Genomic DNA, 24,203 nt, shown 5'->3' with positions numbered 1-24,203 from the left:
TAATTAGCTTCCTGCGTGGGGTGTGCAGCACAAAATTAACCCTCCCAAAATTGGGTGGTATAACCATTTTCATGCTCTGTAATCAACTGGATGCAGATGGATGAATGTCTCATCTCTGTACAGTAAAGCAGCAGCGCTGCCTGATTCTGATTTTGGGGATTATTTGGCTTCCGTCCCCTTTGGAATTTTGTGTGGGCGCGAGGAGAGCTGTCCCTGGGGAAGATGAGGAAAGGCTGGAGGCACTCCAGTCCTGCGGGGTTTCTGCCTCCCAGCTCTTTCCTTCCCTTCTGGCGAGCAGACATGCCCGTCTCTGCGATCCTGCAGTGAGTAGCAACACGGCTCTCACAAGCCCCCTGGCACGGGGGCTGCCCAAACAGGGAGATGGTTTCCGAGAAAGAGTTTCGCTCAGCACTTGCCTGCTTTGCTTCCTTGGGCCCTGGAGGGCAGGAGAGGCGGGCGAAGCAGCGGGCAGAATAGTCCATTCCCACTGCGAGCCCGCTGTCCTCTCGTGAGCACACACACCCACACAACCAGAAAGCTCTGCTATTCTTCTGCTAATGGGATTGGCACCGCTTAAAGCAGTCTGCGAGGGTATTGTCTGCAACCACAGCAAGAGAAACATTATTCAAAGGCTATTCAGACCCCAAAAGAAGCGGCAGAGCAGAGTAATTATCGAAGACTCTCCATTAACGAGGGCATCTTTGCTCTTTGTCTGTGTTGGTTTAATAAGGGCCACTAATGGGGCCGGGGGAGGGGCGCACTAATGCTTCTAAACAAACCTCCTTCCCTTCCCCACCCCCGCACTGTGAGGAGAGCTGCCTTTATGGGCGATGACAGCCGGGCTGGGAGTTACCATATTGCAGAGTGACCTTCGGGAAAACTTAGTGTGAACCCAGCCGCATTCAGCCCCATCCCCACCGAGCCGCTTGGAGCATCGTTTGGGGTAGCTGTTCTCTTTTTAGCCTTTCCATATTTCCCGATGCTTGCCAGACCCTTTTGTACACCTTCTGCCCGACCTCCCTCATGTCATCTTGTGACCCTTCATGGCTAGACACGACGGCACTGAGTGGCAGTAATGAGGGACGACAGTGCAGATTAAGTTCTCGCAGCAAGACCTGGGGCTGCTGTCCATTATCCAGCAGCTGTGAGTGGGAGATGCTGCTGGGAAGGCAGGACTGGAGCAGCCTCCCCTTCCCACACTGCCAGAGAAGGCAGGCTGGGATTTAGCATGGGCCAGTGTCTCCTGCCTTCCGGCTGTGGGCAGTTCTCTGGTGATGAAGAGATGGACTGAGGCAAAAGCAAGCATGAACCTCTATCCTCACGTTCTTCAGAGCCGCTTGCATTAGCATGCAGCAAAATTTTTCTGAGGGCTTCTAAACTGCCTCCATCTTCAACCACCAGCTGTAAGGGGCCAATTTTTAAGGCCATATGCAATATTACAGGGTCAGATGCATGCTGGTCACTAAAACAATGAAATGGGGCCAAGAGGTCTCAGGAGGCCTCTGCAAAAGACCGCATTGGAAGAGTGAACTGTAATGGTACACACGGATACGAATGATAAACTATACAGCCTTTTCCAAGGTGTTGTGGATATAAGGCTGAAAACTGCTAGACTCATTTTTAGCCAATGAGGAAGCTCAAGAAAAATAAAAGGAAATTATTCTCCCAATATTTGGGAAGGTTTTTTACTGAAGCCAAGCCATGGACACTGTGCTATTCTATCTCACCTTCAAATAGATATTTGTACTGTACAACCAATCCATGGACTGGAGAGACAAAGCAGTGCCTTTGTGCCTAGGGCACTAGTCTTGGGAACCTCACTGCTGAGCCTCTTTTGGTATGATCAATTATTTCAATTCATTCAGCTGAGGTATGGAATAACAAAATTCTCTGCATAGGCACCCACCCAGTCCTCTCCACTTAGGCAAATGTCCTGATACTAAAGGTTTATCACAAGCAGAGGAAGAAAGGTATGTGGAGACAGACTCCTCACTTCTTAAATCACATGACTCTTGTTTGAAGAAACTGCCTCCACAAAGGATTTTAGCCTTGTTTCCTCAGGGCTTGGTAGTTTTGAAATTTTCATGATTTTGGCCTTTTCAACATTTCACCAGTAACTGCATCTCTTCTAACAAAAGAAACTTCTCAAAGGTGCTCCTCTGAACACCATCTCTATAGGATCAAAACATCTCAGAACAATCTTGCAGGTCAAAGAAAGAGCAATCACCCTTTACACACAGAGAGCTAAGCCTCAGTGAAATTAAATAAAACCGAAAATTCTTGCCAGAGCTATGAAGTTGATACAGTTCTTTCTCCAGAGTCTTATTGCAGTGTATCAAGATCACTGGTATTCCTTCTCCATCTTTTGAGTCACACTTCAGGATCACACTCCTGATACAGAAAATCCATCCTGTTTTCAGCATTTCATTCTTTGTGTTAATCAGTTTCTGTTTATATTCTTTTTTTTCTTCTTAAAAGAATAATCATTAAACATGCATAAAGCAATGATTACTAGTAGCACAGGACCTGGCCTCTGGCATGGGTTTTGCTTTATAAGTGTCTTTAAAAGTCCTCCTTCGTTGCCACTAGCAGATAATACTGCCAGCTTTGTTGCAAATGAAGACAATATTTGAACAAAAACAAAGCAGCTACTCAGAAGGAAGAATTTAAATCTCATTTATATCCAAGGCAAGGGGAAATGAATAGAGAGGTGAAAAAAAAAGTTAGTTTATGGCTTGGAAGAAATGGATACCACAAAAAAAAAGTAATTGCAGCATGTAAAGAAGGGATGGTCAAGGCAGAGATTTGTCATGAGAAAGGGGAGTTTTGAGACCCCACATGAAGGAAAGCTCAGTGAGCAGCTTGTGCATGGCAGACTGAAATGAGATGGTCCTTTAGAAGGGAGGAGAGCTCACAGTATCCTATCTCCCAGTGACAGAGATAGGATGGGCAATGAGAGACTGGTGGATCTAGTTCTTAGAACTTCAGCCAGACTAGGACAGCTGAAGGTGAGGCATCAGGTACAAAAGAGATGGAAACTCAGCAAGTAAGGTCTTGGAAGCAAAGCTTTGGTCTAAGAGCCACCATCTTTTCTGCAAGTCTTTGTCCAACTTACTCTCCTTCAGGTCTAGTTCCTGCAGTGAGCAGGGAATGACTACATCAGATCCCATCAAGCCAGTTCTATTTAGCCTTGCTCTTTACCACCTATAGTTTAGTACAGAGATATTCTCTCACCACCTTCCCCCTTTATTTATTTATTTTTATTATTATTAATTCTGCTAGCATTTGAAGCTAATAGACAATAAGTGGATTCATCCAAGTTGTTCTACTTCACTCTACTGTTGCTATCTTGTTACACTTTAAATAAACTGACTGGGATCTGATCTGAATTCTACTAAAACAATGAAAAGGCCTTCATTGGCTGTGTAGTTCTGGATTGTGCCTCGAATTGCATTTGATCTCATTTAATGTAGACTTGTGCCATTTATTCAATTGCACCTCTGTGTTGAAACCCAGGGGAAACTGGACTGGAGTAAGGAGGAGTAAAGTATACATTTCCAGAAAATCCTTTGTGTATGTTTGCAAGGAGAAAGACATATTATATGGGACAGGAAGCAGCTATTAATCTCTGCAAGTGCATCCTGGTTTAGTTCAATGCAACTTCCCTGCTTTGTCTTTGTATCCTTGGAGCTCCTCTTTCTCTACTAAACAGGTCTTGTTCTGCCAGTTTAGCAAAAACCTGTCCCTCTAATGCCCTCAACTGGTGTTTCCTGCACCTCCTTTTCATTCCTGCAGGCCATTCTCCTGGATAACAGGAGTGTACAGAGAAGCACTCACTCAGCAACCTGGTAGACCAAGGGCCCACTAGAACAGGGGGGACAGTAGCAACCATGTGACATTTTTGCCTGTCCACGTAGCCCCATTTGGAAAGGTTTACAGGCAGGAATGCCAGATTAGGGTGGTAACTTTCTGCTGTTACTCCTCTGGTATGCCATGGGCTTCCTGTGTGAGTTTAAGCAAGCTGCTTTAGTCTCCACCTCTCAATTTCCCTGTCCAGAAAGGGGAATGCTGCTGCAGGGATACATTTGAGAACACTTGAACTCTACACTGATAGAGACTGAGAAATCAATTTGTTCATTAAATCCTGTCCTGACCAGGAGGGGCTTCTGTATGCCTGCACCATGTTTAGCCTCCCCATCTTAAGGGGGTATAGGCAGCCTTAAGAGATGCTGCTGAATGTTCAGTATTCTCATTTCCTGACATGTCTTTTGCTCTGCTCTACCTATGAACTCTCCCTGCCTGCCTTTGCTCCAGGTCCATCTCTCTCCTTGTCCTGGTCCCACACAGTCCCTTGGCCTTTTGTGACCTGTTTTGGTGCGGTTCATGGTTTCTCCAGCTTCCCAGTCATAGGCATAGACCTTATTCTGATGTCAGGACATTGCTCACTTGCCCTGTAAGGTCTTTAATACAGCAGAGGAGTATCTATACCACGGGAGGCAGCTCAGTGCAGAGATTGCCCTATCCAGCACCAATCCTGCCAGCTTTGGGACTGGGAGGAACACTGACACCTCAGTGCTGTGTAACACTTCACTCACCTACCTGTGGGGCCCTGTGAGCAGCCATCCTGCACCAGAGCCTGGGCCAGTCCCTCTGCATGGCAGCACAACCGTGTGGAGCCTCCAGCCAATTCAGGGGTGTCTCACAAGACACTGCTTGCATTCAGTGTGGATACGGCCTATGTGAGCTCCTTGCTGGGATGCAAATGCTGTGGGAAGGAAATACTGAAACTGGAGTGAGATGAGTGAACAGATGTTATACAGCAATAACTTCCACCCCAATTCCCCTGGAAAGCCTTGACCCAGATCCCATCTAGAAGAAGTCTGAGATGCCAAAGCTTTCACAAATATAATCTGTTGACTCTACTTTGAAAAAGTCTGTAACAATTGACTGCTTATAATTGTTGCTGCTAGAAAGTTGCTTTTATTTTCTCTTACGAAGTTACAGACAGGCCTTCAGTGTCTGCCTCTGCACTCCTCTACAGTGAGTCTTCATCTTAATGCTAATTTAATTAGCAAGTAGCAGAGCAGGGAACTCTGGTTGATGTTTTAGCCTTTCAGGTGCAGCTGCAGTTACATGGAAGTTAGAAGTTAGAGCAGCCTCAGGGCTCTTTTTCTCTCTGTATGAGGACCAGAGCTCTTAAGACGATAAATGTGGCCCACAGGTATAATTTCCCCATAGCTACAACTGCTATACAAATACTATCCTGAGACCTAAAATCCTCTTTACTCCATCTACCCATCATGGTACTCATGTTCAAAGTACATCCAAGAATATGGTCAACCTCAATAGTATGTGTTATAATAGTCTCGGCCTTTTTCATTCTAACTTCTAAAGCTAGGGAACAAATAAAAAGAAGGGGAAAAGGCTGATAGAATTAACAGGGAATCCAAGTAAATAAAAATGATGTGTTTGTTATAAACGAGGCTGAGACTTTCTGAAAAGAGAAGCCAACTTGTTTATTTATTAACAGCTGAGAGCGGAAAGCCAGGATAAGCCCAGGCTCCGCATGACAAGACAGAGTAAACCAACACACAGACAGTTGGGACAGTGCGACCCACTGGGTGCTCCCTTGGACCCCAAGTTCCACAGGAGGACCCCGGATAAAGTCCCAGGTCTGTTTTTATGCCCTCTGTCCGTTCACAATGGGTGGATTTTGGATCCTTCTTCTGATTGGCTCGCTTCCAGGGGTTCTGTTGGTCTTTATCAAGATTAATTTTTGTCCAATCATTTCCCGAGGGCGCAGAATGATTGGATAATCCTTTATCCAGTAGCGGTCCAAGATGTTGACATCACCTGCATGAGGTAATTTTCTAGTCCATCACATCATCACATCCCCAGTTGCGTCTCCACCTGGTGCTCACACTCTGGTATTACACCTGGACAGTCTTGCAATATCCTCAGTTAACATGCCCATTTATTCAACTATCAACTCCCCTCTTTTATATCTCATCCAAGCAGTAACAACCAACACCCCGAAACCAATTCATTTATTACATGGTGGTGTTCATGCAGATGAACCTCTTAGGTGATAAAGGAACATAAGTTTGCCTTAGGCAGAGGAGTCTCTACAGTGTCACCTGTAAGAGAGTAACAGCTGGTTTTTGTACTTACTGCATCCTGTAAGAGTAAAGCCCAAGCAATCAAGCTTTATGCAATTATGTCACAAGATACCAAGGAGAAAAACTTAGCCACTCTGTATCCAAGTATAACCGGAAGAGGGCTGAAGTATCTTCTATTCCACAAATCAGACTGAGCTGCAAATCATCAACACTTAATGCTGGGAAAACTGTAATACTTGTGCATAGGTATCTATGAAGTCAGCGCCATTGTAATGCCATCCCATCTTCAGCCCTTTGCAAGAGCCCCCTTGTCTGGCTTCCTTAACAGGATCTATATCCAGCAGGACATCATGATTCTGGCAGCAATATTCCACTGAAGTATTGTGACTTGCATTTGAGTGATTTTGTGTCATATCTCATATCCGCCTGTCTATATGGACCTTCCTATCCGATATGTTACCTTTTCCCCACCATCGCTACTCTGCCGGAGCACGTGGCCGGGCATCACTGCCCTCTCCCGGGCAGAGCTGCCCCAACAAGAACGCCAAGCCCGGCTTGCCAAAGCTCTGCACAGCAAGTAAGATTGCTTTGCCTCAGGCACTGGAGCAGTGGGAATGTCCATTTGCTGTTGCCCTGACACTTAAAGTAACCTCACCAAGCATTAGTGACAGCTGAGCTACTTCTGAGGAATAATGATTTGCTGAAATACAACTAAACAGGATAGAGGTGGTGCTCACTAGGATTAGAGGTCCACATGTCAAGAACTCTGAATGTAGAAATAGATGCAATGTAAATTAAAATTTGCTCTGATTATGCAAAGCTAACTAATATATTTAAGCTAGGTCAGTTCAAGTGTGGCTGTATTTCAGCCTCCAAAGACCCCAAATTCTGGCTGCTAATGTGCTGTCAGCTGCAGTGTTACAGTGACAGATCCCTAGTGCAAAACAACGAGATGGCAAAAGAGTCAGTCAATACGTTTCACGATGTTACCTTGTGTTTTCAAGCCTCCTCCTGGGTGCTTTGGAAAATTTTGCTTGGAATACTACTTTGTGTATATATATACACACACACATAGTAACACGAGTGCTCCCTGTGTTACAGTTCCCATGTATTCACAGGGATACGAGAGACAACTTATTTCCTCAGAGGAAGTTGGGAAGATAAATTCAGTCACAACAGAGAGCTGCTCAGATATAGAAGAAATTGCAGCTACAGCATTTCATCATCTGAGTGTCTCTGAAAGCCATGTGTAATTTCCTAAGCAGATACATTCAGCCCTTCTAATTTTGCCAGTGATGGAAAAAGGTGCATTACAGTCATCAATAGCACTTTACTTTCCATCTGTGTTTCCTCAAGAATTGTACAAGGTATAGTGATTCATTCTGACTGCTCAAGCCATGGGCTCCCTCTAGCATCCAAAAGGATTAATGCAGTTGGTACCTTTGTCATCCTAAAGGAACAGAGAGCAAATACAAGGAAATATCAGAAAGACGAAGGAAGCCTGACTCTTTTCTTCTTTTTTGACAAAAAATAAACCAAAAGAAAAAAAACCCAAAACAACGAAACCAAACCTCAAAAACCAAAAACCAAACCAAAATCCTTTAAGTTATTTATGTGCACATAGCTAAACACTGTCACCCTAAGAATGATGAGGCGAACACACTCACAGGACAGAAAAAGGCAGGCTCTTAGTTTACATCCTAATCCATGAAATACAGGTACAGATTGTACAAGTCCACTCTGGTTCTCAGCTTTCACAGAAGTGTATAAACTGGCAAGATGGTGATTCTGGCCTTGAAGATGTGTTCATTGCTTAAATAATCATTGTCACCAGAAAGGAAATAAAAAGAGAAAAGAGAACTAACTTGGATAATAAATGGATGAACTAATCCTTTAGAGTACCTCAGCCGACAGTATGCAGGTTGGGCATTTAGAGATTCTCTAGTCATTACTTCCATTTTATAGCATTGGGAGCAAAACAGGATTGTTCCAGTGGTGTTAGAGCTCCTCTTCCCCAGGAATACCTAAATGGTGTTCCTCGAGAAAATTATGTGAGTGAGAAAGGCATCTAAGGGCTATGGTTTAAATCTTCCAGAGTGTGTTGGCAAGTTTCCTTCCCCAGATCCAGGGAAAGAAGAAGAGATGTAGCCAACAACTTTTTTGGTGGCATTTGGGAGTGGTTTTAGAGGTGACAAGCACAAACATGCTAAAGCCTGTATGTCTCTGCTCCACTAACTATGGTATTTCTGTTGTGCCCGGGGCCAGGAAGCCCCTCTCTATGGCACAGCAATTCTCTCAAAACACAGAGGGAGCAAAGAATGTCAGAGTGAGGCAAAACTTCTGATGAGAGAGGAAAGGTCAAATGGATTTGTTGCTACACATAGTTGCTGGCCAAAACTGCAAGCCAAACTAGTACATAGAAGCAACACCAGCCTTCACAAGAGTGCTCAGTAGTTAAGAGAGCTCCTTCTCCCATGTTCAGAAGAAAGCCACAACTCTGTAGTATGGGCAGGCATTGCAGATTTCAGTTGTGACATTCCCAATGACTCTGCGCTAGTGTCTGGTGTCCTGTCTTTGACATCCAAGTCTTGTCCTTGACATACATCACATGTCCATCAGTGCCACCAATATTCCTGAAAGATCAAGCACCTAATTAAATTCACTGCAAGGCTTCAGTTTTGAAGAGGCTGTTAATGCAAGAAGAATCTTTCTCTCTGTTTAATCCGAACTGGTCCAGTCTTGCTGGGAGGACCACAGACTTCATTCCAAGTTGCAGAATACAAGTTGCAGAATACACAGCACTGAAAGTCCAGGAATCTCTCCTTCTCCCTTCATACAGTCTGAGATGCTTTAACTTCATGCACTCATGTTGTGGCTGGAGAGTCCCAGTTACCCACACACAAAACAGATCTGTTGTGGCTATTCTTAGAAAAGAACAGCATTGTGCTGAGCAGAAACACTGCACCCTCTGCCACACATCCTTATTGCCCAGGGCAGGGGGAAAGACAGAAAGGGTGAAGTGCAGGGAAATCAGCTGATGTAGAAAACCAGGTCAGGCCAGGCTGAGATAAGCACATGTATATCAGTGCTGATGTTCCAGAAATGGTACCTAATTATGTTGGTAATTGCTTAGCGCTCATCTACATTTAGAACTTTGGCACTGCCTCTCCCTTCATTCAGTGCTACCTTTTCTGATGTCTTACATGCACCGTCTCACAGACCCCCTGTCTATGATTGCAGGGGCCTCCCCACTGCAATCCCTCTCTCTCCATTTGCAGAACAATGCAATCCCTGGATGCTGGCTAATACAAGCTGAAAATGAATTTTTGATGTCAGTTGAAGAAAACAGAGTCACTAATGATTCACAATCCAGACCCTTCCCAAGAGTTTGGCTTTACAATTCACTGAAGACTGTCATTGATTACAGCTGCTAGTGATTTTATTACATTTCTTAACTTTCAGTATCTAATTAGAATAAATCCTCTAATTCTCCTATAATGCCAGCTTGAAAACAGCTTGGAGACTCTATTCTCTAATCAAAGGTAGAAAAAAATCAAATTTCTGCATATGTAATTTTAATGTAGACTTCAGTGCCTGCTCAGCACAGAAGCAGCAATATATGGTAACAGCCATGCTAAATGTTTAAAATTCTTTTAACATGCAAGCAAACCACCTTACACTTCAGGAAATACGAATTTTTTAATCACTGTCTTTGTCAAACTGCTGTACATTCTATAGTTTCTAAGGCCTTATTGAGCTGTCACATGAAAACAAGCTATTTGCTTTTCATAGGATGACTGAAAGCAGCTTTCTGCCAAGCTCTTTGTAGCAGTTACTTTTAACAAATTATGACATAGTTACATGTGTATTGGATGTGTGTGTGCACTGCATGAGGCTACACACACACACACACACATACACACAAATCTCAGGGGTTTTGCAGCCTCCAGAAGTAGAGTTACTTCCTAAATTTGCCATCTCGATGTGTAAAGAGCAACCTGCTGCAGAAAGAACTGGCAACATTTACAAGAACAGCTACTAATGTTTGGTGGCTGAGCAGGGTGCACTTATCCAACATCCATCTCTTCTCATAACCTGTTGGCCTAACTGGCATCATCCCTCCCAGAGCCAAGAACTAGGGAATGGATAGCCTGGGCCAGAATATATTCCTTCCAAACAGCCTGCAGAAGACCGGGAAATTATCTTCTCACTTCTAATGCTACAGAAGTAGCTGGATGACTTTGTGGAGTTCAACCAGATGCCATCACCAACCTCCCACCTCTGCTTTCTCTTGCAATGCTGCTCATGAATTCCCCTAGAAATCTTTTGATCTAACATGGTAACACCTAAAAGAAAAACAGGGCTCACATCCATCTTCTATTTCATTCCTTGTTCTCTCATCTGCTGGATATAGGGATGGTGGCTGTGTCCCCAGCCAACACTCAATAACTGCAGCCATTGTTTTCCAAACAGCAGCACCCTCAGCCTATCTCTTCTGCTTGATTCGGTAGATGACAAAAATTTTTCAGCAGGGCAAAGACCTTCCAAGGAAGGAGTGGGCTCTTAATTATTATTGTCAGTTATCTACTGCCACTCAAACAAAAATCTGATAAAAGCCAGCAGAAAGAGTTTTGGATGCCCCATTCTGTGCTAATTCTCTACTCCTGTCTGACACTGCTTGTCCCTGTGTTAGTGATAATGTTATAAATGTGGATTAGAATGTCAAGATGTGCATTAGCAATGAGAACCCACCATCAAAAAATCAAATAATTGCCTGCTTTCCTCATACAATATATTAAAATATCAGTTCACATAAATATAGATAGAAAATTTAAAAATAAAACAAATTAAAAATCCCCAAAAATGGTATTTTTTTGTCCCAGTGGTTTAAGTCAATATGAGCACTCCTTTCTGGCACAAATTAATCAGACTATTACCTATTACACTAGGTAGAAATAGTCAGGTAAATATTATTTTCCCTCTGTCTCCCTTCTAATGGAAAACAGGAATTACAGATTTGAACAGAGATTCAATTTTTCAGCTTCTACTTTAAAAAAATGGAGCTTCAATTTTTGACTGCATCGTTTTTAGACTGCTTTCTCAAGCAACCCATTTAAACTGGGATGTGGTAAAATGACACTAAAAATTACCTTTAACCGAGTATGTGGCCCAACTAGAGACTTCTTTTCTGGCTTGGGCTGAACAGGAACAAATTTGTGTGTGTGCTGCTGAGAAGGTTTTGGAGGTTTGTGATAGCATGTGCTCAGGTCCACAATGCCAGCTTGGCAGCTCATGCTCCAGGATTTAAGAACATGTTCCATGGGCTTCTGAAAAGCAAGAGTTAGTTTTGGTGCACATTTTCTTTGTGGTACAGACTTTCCTAGATCTTTCTTCGGTATTTTCCACTGCTTCTCTTTTAGGAATTTCTGACACAGCTCATTGTCACCTAGAAGAGAGCTAAAGTACTTGGTTGTGAAATTGCACTTCTCATGTAGCCAAAAGTTAACCATTCATTCTAAAAAACAGCAAGAAGGAATCAGAGTCAGTGCTGGTCAAGTAGTCAAGAACCTAGTTCAGTTCTTCCTCTGTGGGCAAGGATGGTAAACTCTGGCTGACTTGTGCAAAGGAAGTTCTGCTTCAGATATCAGCCTTGGTGAATGCTATGCTTCAACAATGGTAACATCAAAAAATTGTTCCCCTCATTCCTCAAAACATCAGTACTCACCATATTATGCCAGCTTTGCCTTCTCAGCAGCCTTAAATAAATCCATCTCCAGAAGACAAGGTTTTATCTAGACAGCCAACTCTACTAACCTTTCTGCAAATCACTTAAGTAATGGGAAAGAAATTTTTTTCTGACTAAGTTAGTAAACAATACTACTTCAACACAGTGGAAACAGCATGCTACTGGAATATACTGACAAAAATTCCCTGGAGAAATTAAGTGACAGAAACTGGAAATCTGAAAAAAGCATCCAAATTGCACTATTACCAATCTGTAATATTATTAGCACTACCTGATCCTGGATCCTATAAAACTCGGCAAATAAGCTTAACATTATCTTTTGTTACCAGACAATGCTATAGAGAGAGAGAAAAAACCCCAAACCAACAACTTTTTATTCCTCAAATATCTCAAGACACTTACCAGTGTAAAAATTTTAAACATGCCAGCTGTTGCCTCTGTTTCTGGGTTTAAATGAAACATTTATCATGGACTCTTCTTTTTATCATCTCACTGGTATGTCAGCAGCAAGACACTGAATAATGAACACAAAGTATTCTAGGCATCTCACAACAGAGCAGGAAGCATCACTGCCTCACACCACATGGCTATGATGCCAGTCAGACTTCTCTGGAAACCTTGTTTATCTTTGTAACATTATGCCCAAAAAGTATGTTTCTCTGAGTGCAGAGGTGGCTCCAGCGTCTCTTCTTTTTGGAAATTCTGGCCATTCAAAATTCAATACAATCCTGGTTTCCCTACTTGAAACCATTTTAGCTGCAGTCAAGAACCTACAGTCCATTTCAAAATAGTCATTTTATTGCTAACAAATGCTGACAACTTCAAAGAAATGGTAATTCATCAATTCCGAAGCACAGATAAAAAGAGTGAATACAATGTGAAGTCTCTCTGAAATGTCTTGGTAATTATCAAGAATATTCAACTTTTACTATTTGTTAGAAAATATATGAAATATCATATCTTGCAATGAAGTACTTGTGTCTTATGCTCTAAGTATTAACTATTAACTTATTTTAACTTACTCTGCATAAGAGATCAAATAAAACAGACCCTACACTGGATACACAAAGGAATGAACACCAAGTAAAAGCTTGACAAAGCCAACAGAAACCAAAACCACCACAGACTGACATTTTACAAACTGCTTTATTTCCCAGTTATTTCTGCAATGGCTCATAAACATTATTTTTGTTTGCAAGATCAGAATAAACATCAGTGTACGACCAAAAGTATTAGCCTGTGGTTAATCTCTGGAAGATCTTACCTTACTAATGTTAATGATGCTGGCTGACTTTATGGTACATTTTGTTAGCACCTGTCCACAGGGAAACTTTTCCATTTTTGCAGTTATTAGCTAATCTCACTAGTGATCCCTCATTCTGCAAAGGAGTTCAGAAGTCTGAAATAAGAGGAGACACTTTTGTTCATGGATTAAACTAGATGAATGAAAACATTTCACTATGAAAACATCAATCTTTTTACAATTGCAACTGATGAACCGTAGGTCACAGCTCCTAAAGACGCTAAATTTGGTTCCAGTGTAGTCTGCCTTTTTTTTTTTTTTTTTTTTTTTTAAAGATGTCAGATTCACTCTGCCTGATCCAAGGAAAAATCACAAGATTATGGAGTACTTCAGCACAAAAGACTTTTTGGTAGTTATGGAACACGGATAATCATGGACTTTTCCAGAGCAGCTGGTGGCTAAATGCAAAATGAGGAATTCCTTTCCTTTTATAAAAACTTCCAGAGAAAAGAGAATTGCCATATGTATTATTTCTATTATTTCTTTTCTGACATGGCCAGAGAAGTTTAACGAATAAATTATACAGCAAATAAACAGTAAGACAATGATCAACAGTGAGTGATATCATTGGAAGAAATTACTTGATGAAGTTACAATGACAGTGCAATTCTTTCTGAAGCTCATCTAATTAATTATCAAAGAAGTCCTTTTTGTCCAACTCTTAATAAACAGTTTTATGGACAACTAACAATTCACCATGTTCCTTTTTTCTCTTTATGGTGAGATGTGAAGAGAGCGGAAGAAAAAAAAGAGATTAATTTAGCTAACGTTAGGAAGCTATCCATCAATTTTGTATTCCAAACAGAGCCCCCAGTATAAACTAGTAAGTGTGTCATGTCACCTAGTACCCTGTCTGGATGCCCCTGGTGCCCAGTGCCAGGTATTTTCCAAAGGTGGTGTAAGAACATAGATATAAAACTTACCCTCTCAAGGAAGTTCCCTTCTTATTCAGGAAAATAATCTCTGAAACGCACAAGAATATAAATCTCATTCCCAAACTCTGTGTATTTCTTTTCCCAAAGTTAACAGCACTTTCACCAAAGATGCCACTCACTGCAAACCTTGCCCCACTCTGAAGCACTGCAAGACGTAACACCGGGAAGATGCCACACCCTTAACACCTGTAAGAACAGCTTTACCAAAGTAGATAAAGTAGAATCTACTGCTACAGCACCCTTGCCTCAGAATGATTCTCCCATGCTCAAAGCTGTAAAGATATGGCTCGTATCCTTTTCCAGCTGAAATGTAATGGATTACACATGTTCCTGAGTTAATTCTCCAGCTCAGAGCTACTCTAGTGATGAGGTGAGTAAGCCGAACTTGAAAGGCCTAACCGGAATACATCCAGAAATGCAACTCCTGATTCAGACATGGTAAACTACTTCCTACACACAGAATGAATTCTTAAAAATCAAAATCTGATCAATTTTTTGTCTTACTTAAAAAATTGAAGGCAATAGTGACTTGCAGTGATCAAACAGAAATCAGGATTTTCTACCATGACTTGCATCCAGATGTAAATTTCAGTATTTGAATCAATATGAGGAAAACTAATTTATTGCCAATTAAAACAGATTACATCACTGAGAAACAAAGGAAAATTAAAAAACCACATTCCCTTCATGTTGCCTTCTTTCCTCAGACTCAACTTCACACTTTGAACCCCCAAATTCTCTGTCTCCCCTTGTCCAAGGCAGCACAGGGCTAAGTAGGGTCAGACTGTAACAGCTTCTTCCTATCGCTCCATCACGTGTCCTCTCCACAGGCCACAGTCCTTCAGCAGAAGCCTGTTCTGGCATGGCTCCTCTTCATGGACTGCAGTTCCTTCAGGAAAATCTGCACCTGCTCTGGCATGTGATCCTCTGTGGTCTGCAGGGAAAATACCTGCTCCAGCACCTGAGGCAACTCCTCCCTCTCCTTCTTCTCCGACTTTGGTGCTCAGAGGACTGTTTGACCTTCTTCCTCACTCCTCTCTGCCATGCAGCATTTTGCCCGATCATACAGACACCTCCACAGAGGTGCCCCCAGCATCACTGACGTGCTCAGCTGTGTCCCGTGGTGGGTCCACTGCAGAGCTGCCTGGAACCAGCTGTGTCCTGCACAGGGCCACCCACACCAGAGCACCTGAACTCAATACAAAAGCACAAACTAAAAGCTGGACATTAGGACTTCCTGGCCATCTCCTGTGCTCTCTTTCTTGTGCCCGAAGACTCATTTGTGGGGACACAGTGGGGCAGACCCACAGACTGATCTGGATTCACAAGAATAACTTTGTACTGATAATGTGCTGGTACACAAAGTGCAAGACACTGCTCTCATCAGCACAGTTCTGCAGTTGTGCTGGCCTGTGTGGAGATGCAGGTGCAGGAGCAGAACCTGTGGCAGGTGCTTCCTCTGAGGACTTCTGCAGTGAAAGGGGCAGTGGAGCTCAACCCAGTATTTCCCACTCCTTAAGCAAAACACAATGATATCTTACAGTTCAGTCATGTAAGAAATCAAACTCCAGCACAATAAAGCAGAGAGGAAATTAAACTCCAAAACATGGGAAACTGAGGATAGAGAAGTTTTTTAAGATCAGAAATTTGTTTCTGTGCTGCTCTGGGTATGAGAAAGAAGCAACAGGAGAAAAGCAGAAAAGTGGAAAATGAGAACATGTTAAAACGATTTCCCCACTCCCAAAAAGCAATAAGCATGAGTACGAGTGGTACGAGACAACAAACAATAAGGCTAGGCCAGTGAGAGGTAATTTTATGGCTTGTATTATATACAAAGTTAGACATACACTAGCACCTAACATGAAAAACCTGCACACCCACCAAATTATTGTGAGGATATTGATTTTAAACTGGTAAAGCCCTCTTTCCACAGATTATCTGTTCTCAGTAGAAGTAAGGTCAAGAAGGTTCCCACTTCCTCCATCTCCTTCCATGTACAGAACACCTCAGATGTGATAACAGCTTTGTCAACAGCCAAAAACATGGAGTTGTCAGACCAATTTGCATTCAGAAGATAACTAGTGCACTGAAGATAAAAGCAAACATACAAAATTACCATTCTAGCTTTTATTAGATGTGAGCTCAGAGCATAAACAATAACAAAATCAACAATTAAAAAGTAGTATATTAAAAAAACATTTACCATCTAAACTGAGCCATTTCAGCCATAAGAAATTGCAATCTTGAGCTGTAACTTTGAGAACTTTCTATCTCCTGCAAGCAGCTTTTTGCAAACTTCTCTTCCTCTTCTGCTCTCTGCTCTGGTCTCTTGACAGTTATCTGGAGTACTCTCAGAGGTAAGTGATCCTGAGAAAACAGCCAATACATAGTGAACTAAGAGCTAAAAGTGGAAGACAAGAAGGAAACACCTGCACATTTCAGAAAACTGAACAGTGTCGTGGGAGAAATAAATAATTTCCAATTCTCTCTCACATTTAGCTTTAAGAGAAATAGCTACACAGAAAAGTTAAATTTATGTAACTTAACAGTGACCTGACAAAGCAAAACTGAATTTAGATCTAAGATAGATTTTTTAGGCCAAACTTGTGATTAATTTGCAGATGCACTATTGAACTGTAGGCTGGCAGTGGGGAGAAACAGATTTGTTTTCTTCTCACTGCTGACCAGTGTTTGTCAAGAAACATGTTTAAGAAAACGTATTATGTAAGGGCAGTGCTATGTAAAGAGCAAGAATGCCTACTTTTACCATGATATTCTTCAGTTGCTTACTCCTTCTACCAGCTCCTATTTCTAAATTAAGCACGCTTGAGGGTGACTGTTCTAGGTGCTCCCAACTTTCTATATACAGCATCCATCAAGTTTTTATACACAGGGACTTTATCTTCCCTTAAGCTGGAAAGCAGAATTCCATGAACCATCTTTCAAGAGATTAATATGAGCAGCTTTGCATCAGGTAGAAACACAAATGCAGCTGTTCTTGCAAGCTGGAAGGTTTTTCTTCTGCTCAAGTACTGCAGAACACAGGGGCATAGTGTCAGAATTTGTCCCTAGCTCAGACAGAGCTCAGATTAAGATCAAATTCACAACAGAAGGCTCTCAGTTTGTGAGACAATTGTTTTTGACACCACTGGTTTCACCAAACCAATGCAAATTCCATGCACAAAGAAAATTCACTGCATCTAGAACTGATGTGATACAGATGTTAATAAACAAAATATGGTTTGCAGATATTTTAACTGACATGCTGTCAAGTGACCAGGTAGATGATGCAAATGAAAAAGTGTCCTCACATGATGGGATAGGTCTTAACTATGGATTCTGGTGTTATAGGCAAGACTGATCTTGCCTTGTAAATCACTGAACACAGTGATTTACAGCACAGCTGGAAGATCATCTACAAAGGAAGAAAAGTGCCAAACCTTTCAGGCTCTGGGCATGGTGGTTTTGAGGGGTAGTTTGGAATGCTTCATGTTCTGGATAAAAAGAAAAAAAAATTGAAAAGGCTTTGGTTAATTTAGGTTATTAAAGGGTTAGAAATATACAACATTAGTATGTTAAAGCTTACTCTGTAAAAAGTACCTATCTGAAAGGACTCTAGATAAAAGCTCTCTACTGTTTCTTTATAAAACAAGCTTTCATTTACTTTAAGAAAATGCACACAGACAATAAAAAAGATCAGGAGGTGCCACTGGCCTACAGTTTCAGTATGACATGCAAAGATGGCAAGGTATGAATTAGTATTCATTACCATTTTGGGACACACTCATAAAAACACTGAGATCTGTCCAAACACTAGGCATCTTGTCGAGCAGGTCAGAGAGAGTCAGCAATAATACTAATACTCTGGAAAGGAAGATTTACTTTTATTCTCTATTGGAAAATCCTCTTCCTCCCACCAAAGAAAGTGCATTACATAGAAGTCACGTCATCAAACTTTAATCTCCTCTGTTCCATTCCTGCAGGTCCTCTCATAAAATCTTACACACCTTCATGCTCTCCATGTCCCTTGCAGGCTTGTAGAACTTCTTGAGTGGGCAAGCAGAAAGAACAGCTATGTCAGCACACAAAGACAATCACTGTTTCTCAAGGGTGCTTTCAGGACTAGCACAGAGAATGTTAGTCTGGCACAAGGACACTCTGCCAACACACACCTCTCTGTTTCTGGCTCTCCTACTGCCATCTGATTGCCACACTTAATTACATTTTAAATAGTATCTACAGAGACTGTTCTCCAAAGTGCAGAAGCATTCCTATGATCTTTCCTGGAGCCACTGAACTGTCAACATTTGACCAAGGGATAGAGCTGAAATTTTAACAGTATTTTAGTGGCAGTTTATGCTGTATTAACACTGTGCTGCTATAGAAATCCAAGTACATTAGAAAAATGTCCAAATGGCAGATCCAGTAGCACGTAAGCTTTTGCTCTCTAGTTCCTTCCTAGTGAGGACCCAGAAATCAACTCTTATGAAAGCACTATACTACAAACAGATTTTCATGATGAGCCTTATCAATCCCTATTAGAAAAATGATGAGGAAGAGTGAGAAATTTAATTTGCTTAGAACAGCATGCTCTTGTTTAAACAGGCAGAATGTCATTAACAGAAGCCAGTACATGCCAAATGACCAACTGAGCTGTGCTGCAGAGATGGTTGTAGTAAAAACATGAATTCCAATTATCCACATTAAAAGATCTGATTACATGTGCCTGAAAATAGCTGCATCATTTAACCACAGCTAAGTGTAATTAAAACTGTATTAAAGAACTATGTGCAAACAATTATAGTCCTGTCTCCATATGATTTTGCAGTACATACATATATATATGGATATGTATTTTAAAACTATTAAGTATCCAAAGGTAACTTGCATAAAGAGGCTATCATATACGTGCTTGTTGCAAGGTTTCTTCTATCTAGCAGAGGCTAACAGACTACTGATGAGAATTGCTCCCACAGCTCCTATTGTCCAGGGAAGAGTCCTTAGGACAAGGATGCTCAGAGTACTTGTCCTCATAAAGCTTTCCATGCTTCTAAAACCCCTTCTGTACAAGAACAGGATGGGGTCCTAGATGACAAACATGCACTATTACTTTGTATGATACAGCAGTACTATTTCTGCCCACTCCTTTGAAGACTGTCCAGAAAACACATCATTCAGAAAATAAACATGTCATTTGTCACGTGCATCAGAAATGGAATGGAATACTAAGATGTAAGATCTTATATTGGAAAAAAAAAAAAAAAAAGGCATGCACATACACTCTTGTTATTTGCTGCCCCCTCCTTCTCCCCACAATTCATACCTCAATTGCTGTTGTTGGATAGACCAGCTGGATAGCTTCTGACCTAAAAAATCAACACCACCTGTTTTACACAAGGCTTGTTTCATTCATTAATGAGGTGCACTGTTGCTGGGAGAAGATAATTGTTACTGATGGAATAGGCTCTGAAGTCTATTCTATGAAAGCTTTGCTCAGAAAGGCAGGGCAGATCAAAGATGATTTTCTCATCACAGACCCATAAAGAGCAGTAACTTTCCCCAGCACCATCCTCAGCTATATCACACTTTCTATCCCTAATGGAACAGATTCCTCCTACCTAAACATCTGAGAATATATCTGCTTGAATAGGCTTAAGGGAGAAAACTGTACATTTGCCAACAGACAGACAACAGGCAGCTACCATCCACAGCCAGAATCAGGAATTCAAGTGGTATGAAAGAGGCCAGCCCTAACAGCTGTCAGAAACCATCCTTTCCTCCTTGTTTTATCAAATCTTTTCCGTTGCTGTGAATGTAAATGGCCTGTGAAATGGGGCTCCTTCATATTCATTCCAGTAATGGTGATAAACCCCTAAGCAAGCAAGTAAAAAAACTTCAATTTAAAGTAACATATCTACTTATGATAATGGGTAAAGAGGGAGAAAAACTGATGGGGCAAGGCTCACCAGTGTTTACCTGTGCAGTGAACTTAGCAGCTCCTTCAACAGTCCAACACTGAAACACTGAGAACTGGAGGGCCTGAGGGCATGGGATTTCTGTGTAAGCCTTAATAAGTGTGAAGAAAGAGACATTTGGGCAGATGCTGAGCTGCAGTCAGTGGGATGAGGAGAGCAGCAAGGTAATTCAGTTGGGAAGAAAAGGCTTGTTTTCCTTGGTAACAGGTAAAGAAAAAGTCTCTGGCCCTGGGCTAAAGCTCCAAGAGGAGTTTCTTCTTCATATTAGAAGCTAAGAAGGGGCACCTCAGACTATGGGGAGTCATTTATCTGCCTCCAGTACTCACCAAAACTCAAGCAGCTTTTTTATTTTGAAGGGCAGGACAGGCTTCCCTTTTCTTCCATACCTTTAAATTCCTACCATGAACTCACACTATCCACTATTGGCATAGAGATAGACTCAGGAACTGCACTAAACCTTTGGGCTCTCAACCCCAAAGACCTCCCCCCCCAGCACAGTCCCCATCAGCCTTCCCAGCAGGACCCTTGCTTTTCAGGAACTTCTTCCACCTGGTCTCCCTGCAGTTATCCTACTTGTCCTCCATCATCCCTAAAATCCACTGCCCTGAAGGAGCTCTTGGATTTCTCCCCACGAGCCCCCATAACCACAAAACAGACCATTACTTTAAAAGAACAAGTTGTTAACATTTGAATAGGAACATTATACATTAAGTTACTATAGAAAAAAATATATATATACACATACATATACAGACATTTGTGCCTCTAAATTTTGTAGAAACTGCAATAATTTTGTACCACAAAAAGCACTCATTACCAGTACTGGTTTCCATCCAAGAGGTCTCCAGCCTTGAACAAGAGCTATGGATGTGTACCTTCTTACATCTTCTCTACGTTTTACCAAAAGGTTATTTTTGCATGCACATACAGAAGCACAGCTCTTCTTGTAAAGCAATGAATCACTCTTACAGACAACCAACAACAGGGATAACTGGAGAATCAGTTGTTCATTTACAGTACTGTTGAAGGTCAGGAATTCTAGGTTTGCAAAATAAGTGCTTGCATACAACTACCACAAGGAAACAAAATAAACATCAGAAGAACATCTACAATTCCAACACAAAGTAATAACCAACTACTTTGCATCAAGCTACATAGCTTATGCTGAAAAATCAGCCTTGAGTATTCTGTTTAACAACTTTAACCACTGAAAGTGGTAGCATTTACTTCTGATTTTTCTCATATACATAGCAGTCTTCTCTGTAAAATTTAGATGGATATTAGTGAGCAAAGGCATTAAATTGAATACAGAGACTGGACACGGGGGATGAGTTCATGTTCCTCCTTTAGCAACATGCACAAAACAAATGTAAACATACTCTTTGAAAAAGAAAGATTACATTAAATTACAAAAAATCAACACAGTAATAAACCGAAGTATGTATTTGGAAGACAAAGAACTGAAATTCTGTGAAAATGAAGAAAACTGAGGACAAAAATGTGAGTACTGGCTGAAGAATCATCTAAAATAAATTTTTCAATAAACAGAATTGCAAGTCTAATCCCCAGCTTTTAAAAACAACTAATTCTTTATTGCTTCTTTAAAATTCTTCCAACTTTTTCTTCTATTGTTTTCAGACTACCATACAAATCAGGATTGAATACAAAATTCATTTCAGAGCCTGCAATTCAAGATGGACTAAAAGAGTGTTTTCTCCAGCTGTGTGCACTAGGTCAAAACCAGAAATACCATCAGAAATACTGTTGGGCACAGGTTGAGACTGTAGCTCATGGTGGAAAGAACAGGGTTAAAACCCAGAACTGTTAATGAGGGAACTAAGCAAGAACTGATGGAAATGTAACTTGTCTTTCCCTAAGCTTTTACTCCAATCACAAATGTATTGTCTGCTTTGAAGAGAACTAAAATGGAAATAACCTCTTGCTGGTAATCTTTAGCTGTAATTTATTCTTTTGGAAAGAAGCATTCTCAACAATGAGGAAAAAATCTCAAAAAAAGAGCAATATAGGGAAAGAGAGTATCATTTGGAATGCACTCATTTAAACTTTCAGAAAACTGATGGTGATGGATTATTGAATACAGCAAGGAGGTACCCATTTTGGTATGCAGTTTTTGAGATGGAAAAGAGAAGGGGACTGCTGGCTGAGTACTCCAGAACTAAGACTGCAGCAGAGAAGATGCATTTGGGAGATATTTTCACAATTAGCAAAACAACCAACCAAAAAAACAATGAACAATCAAATAAAACAAAACTAAAAACCCCAACCAAATAAAAAAAACCCCACAGGTAAGTCTTGGGGGATTTTTTCTAGCCAGAAATGAGTAAAGTTTACCACAAAACAAGTCAGTGTTGATACCAAATATGAGAGGCTCCAAAAAACTGGAGACTTTTTTGCACACTTGCATGATAAAATACTGGCTCTTATTTAGTAAGAGCATGGTCCTGTTGGAAAATTCTAATGGGACCTAACCCAGAAACATGAGCTTTAAACAAATAGCGTTTACAATGTTACTTAACCTCAGAGAAGTTAATATATGTTAAGACTAAGATATAGGATCTAACAGATTTTGCACATAAAGGCATTTGGAACACAAGTTTAATGTAAGACTTCTGAAAGCTTTAGCTTTAAATACTCAAAAGAAAATGAAAAAATCATTTTAAATGGCCACTATTTAGAAGATGTTTGTGAATGCTTGATTGTAAGTTAAATGTAACAATTTAAAAATGTCAATATTTTGGTTCATATAATATTCACACCACTTTCTTCTCTACATAAACTAATAATTTTCCTGGGGTTCTTTGCTTATTTGTTTTCAAGTCTGAAAAACAGAAAAGTCCTCACACTGAATTCTTCTACAGCATGCAGGAAAAAAACCCTAATTTTATGATCAGGCTCTCAACCACTTAGTAGGAACTAGTAACAGAAAGGCTCCTACTGCTGTATATAAACTACTCTGAATGTTGCTCTAGGAATTCAACACCTGAAGCAAACAATGCAATTGCTTAACTTGGTATCTATGTTGGCATCAGTTTCATTTCATTTACAGCTTTAAATTGATTCCAAGTTATTTGTAGGTGCAATTTTTTTTCTTACAGAAACGTCTGTCACACATTACACAGCTCAGTGCTTGTCACTTATTACGGCTTTGACTTAAATATTTCTGAAAGGTAATTTTTATCACAATCAATTTTCTGAAGATTCCTAGTAAATATTTTAATTGTATGGACCACATTAGTCCTAGAATATGTCACTTTTGAAAAATATGAGTTTGTTTTCTGAGTGTTATGGTGACAGCACACTTGGATATATTGCTTTGATTACTTCCTTTGTTTTCTTAGGCTTCTCTTTGTTAGGAATGTATCCAAAAGCCCTACATCACAAACAGCAACAGGTTAAATCACATTTATCTGAGCTGATAGCTTTAAGTGCACAAAGCAAGAGGCAGATAAGCTGAAATGGCAGCATCAATCATTTTCCACGAGAAAGACTCCTGCATTTAGTTGTTATGACCAACTGCAAAGGAAGGCTGCATGCATCAATGAACCTCATTATAAAGCCAGAACTTAAGTTCAAAGATGTCAAAGTCAAAAACATTCACCATTACAATTCACACACTTTTCTTTATCATACAACCTTATGTTCACCTACCAACCTCACCTTTCTCCTCTCCTTGATCTTCACACCATTAACATTATGATCAGGTCAAAGTTGCGTTTTCTTAAGCATCCATGTCCTTTATCACTTTGAAGTTTAGCATCCTGGACCATCCTTTTGTCACAAAACCATGGCCATACTGATCCACTTTGCTGTTGGATTCTGTGATCTTGGAGCTGACAGATTCTATGGTCTCTGTAGTGCAATAAGAGTCAAGGATCTCAAGGAGAAAATGCAATCCCAGCATTGTGATCCACATTCTAAAGCTAAGGAATTAAAATGTGGAAGACCTTCAGAAACAATGAACAAAATGGGCCATTCGGACAGAATCCAAATTACTCAAAACTTGAAACAGAAGAGAGAGGTGGTGTTCCACAGGGCAACTGAATGACCTGGAGTTGGCAGTGAGCCACATCAGTCAAACCAAAACAGCTTTCTGTCAGAACTACT

General features: G+C 40.9%; 1 long non-coding RNA gene across 1 annotated transcript; it reads right to left on the bottom strand.

The window, feature by feature from the left end:
• Nucleotides 1-13,873: 13,873 nt before the first annotated feature.
• Nucleotides 13,874-20,291, bottom strand: LOC309574851. The gene is made up of 4 exons (XR_014226559.1): nucleotides 19,427-20,291; nucleotides 17,544-17,597; nucleotides 16,307-16,470; nucleotides 13,874-16,189 (listed from the first exon to the last, which is right to left on the bottom strand). It is a non-coding gene; the product is annotated as an uncharacterized lncRNA (long non-coding RNA).
• Nucleotides 20,292-24,203: the final 3,912 nt, after the last annotated feature.

Source organism: Coloeus monedula (assembly GCF_965178545.1).
Source record: "Coloeus monedula genome assembly, chromosome: 7".
Lineage (NCBI taxonomy): Eukaryota > Metazoa > Chordata > Aves > Passeriformes > Corvidae > Coloeus > Coloeus monedula.
The sequence above is the reverse complement of the archived record's forward strand: the minus strand, read 5'-3'. Positions and strand labels throughout refer to the sequence as shown.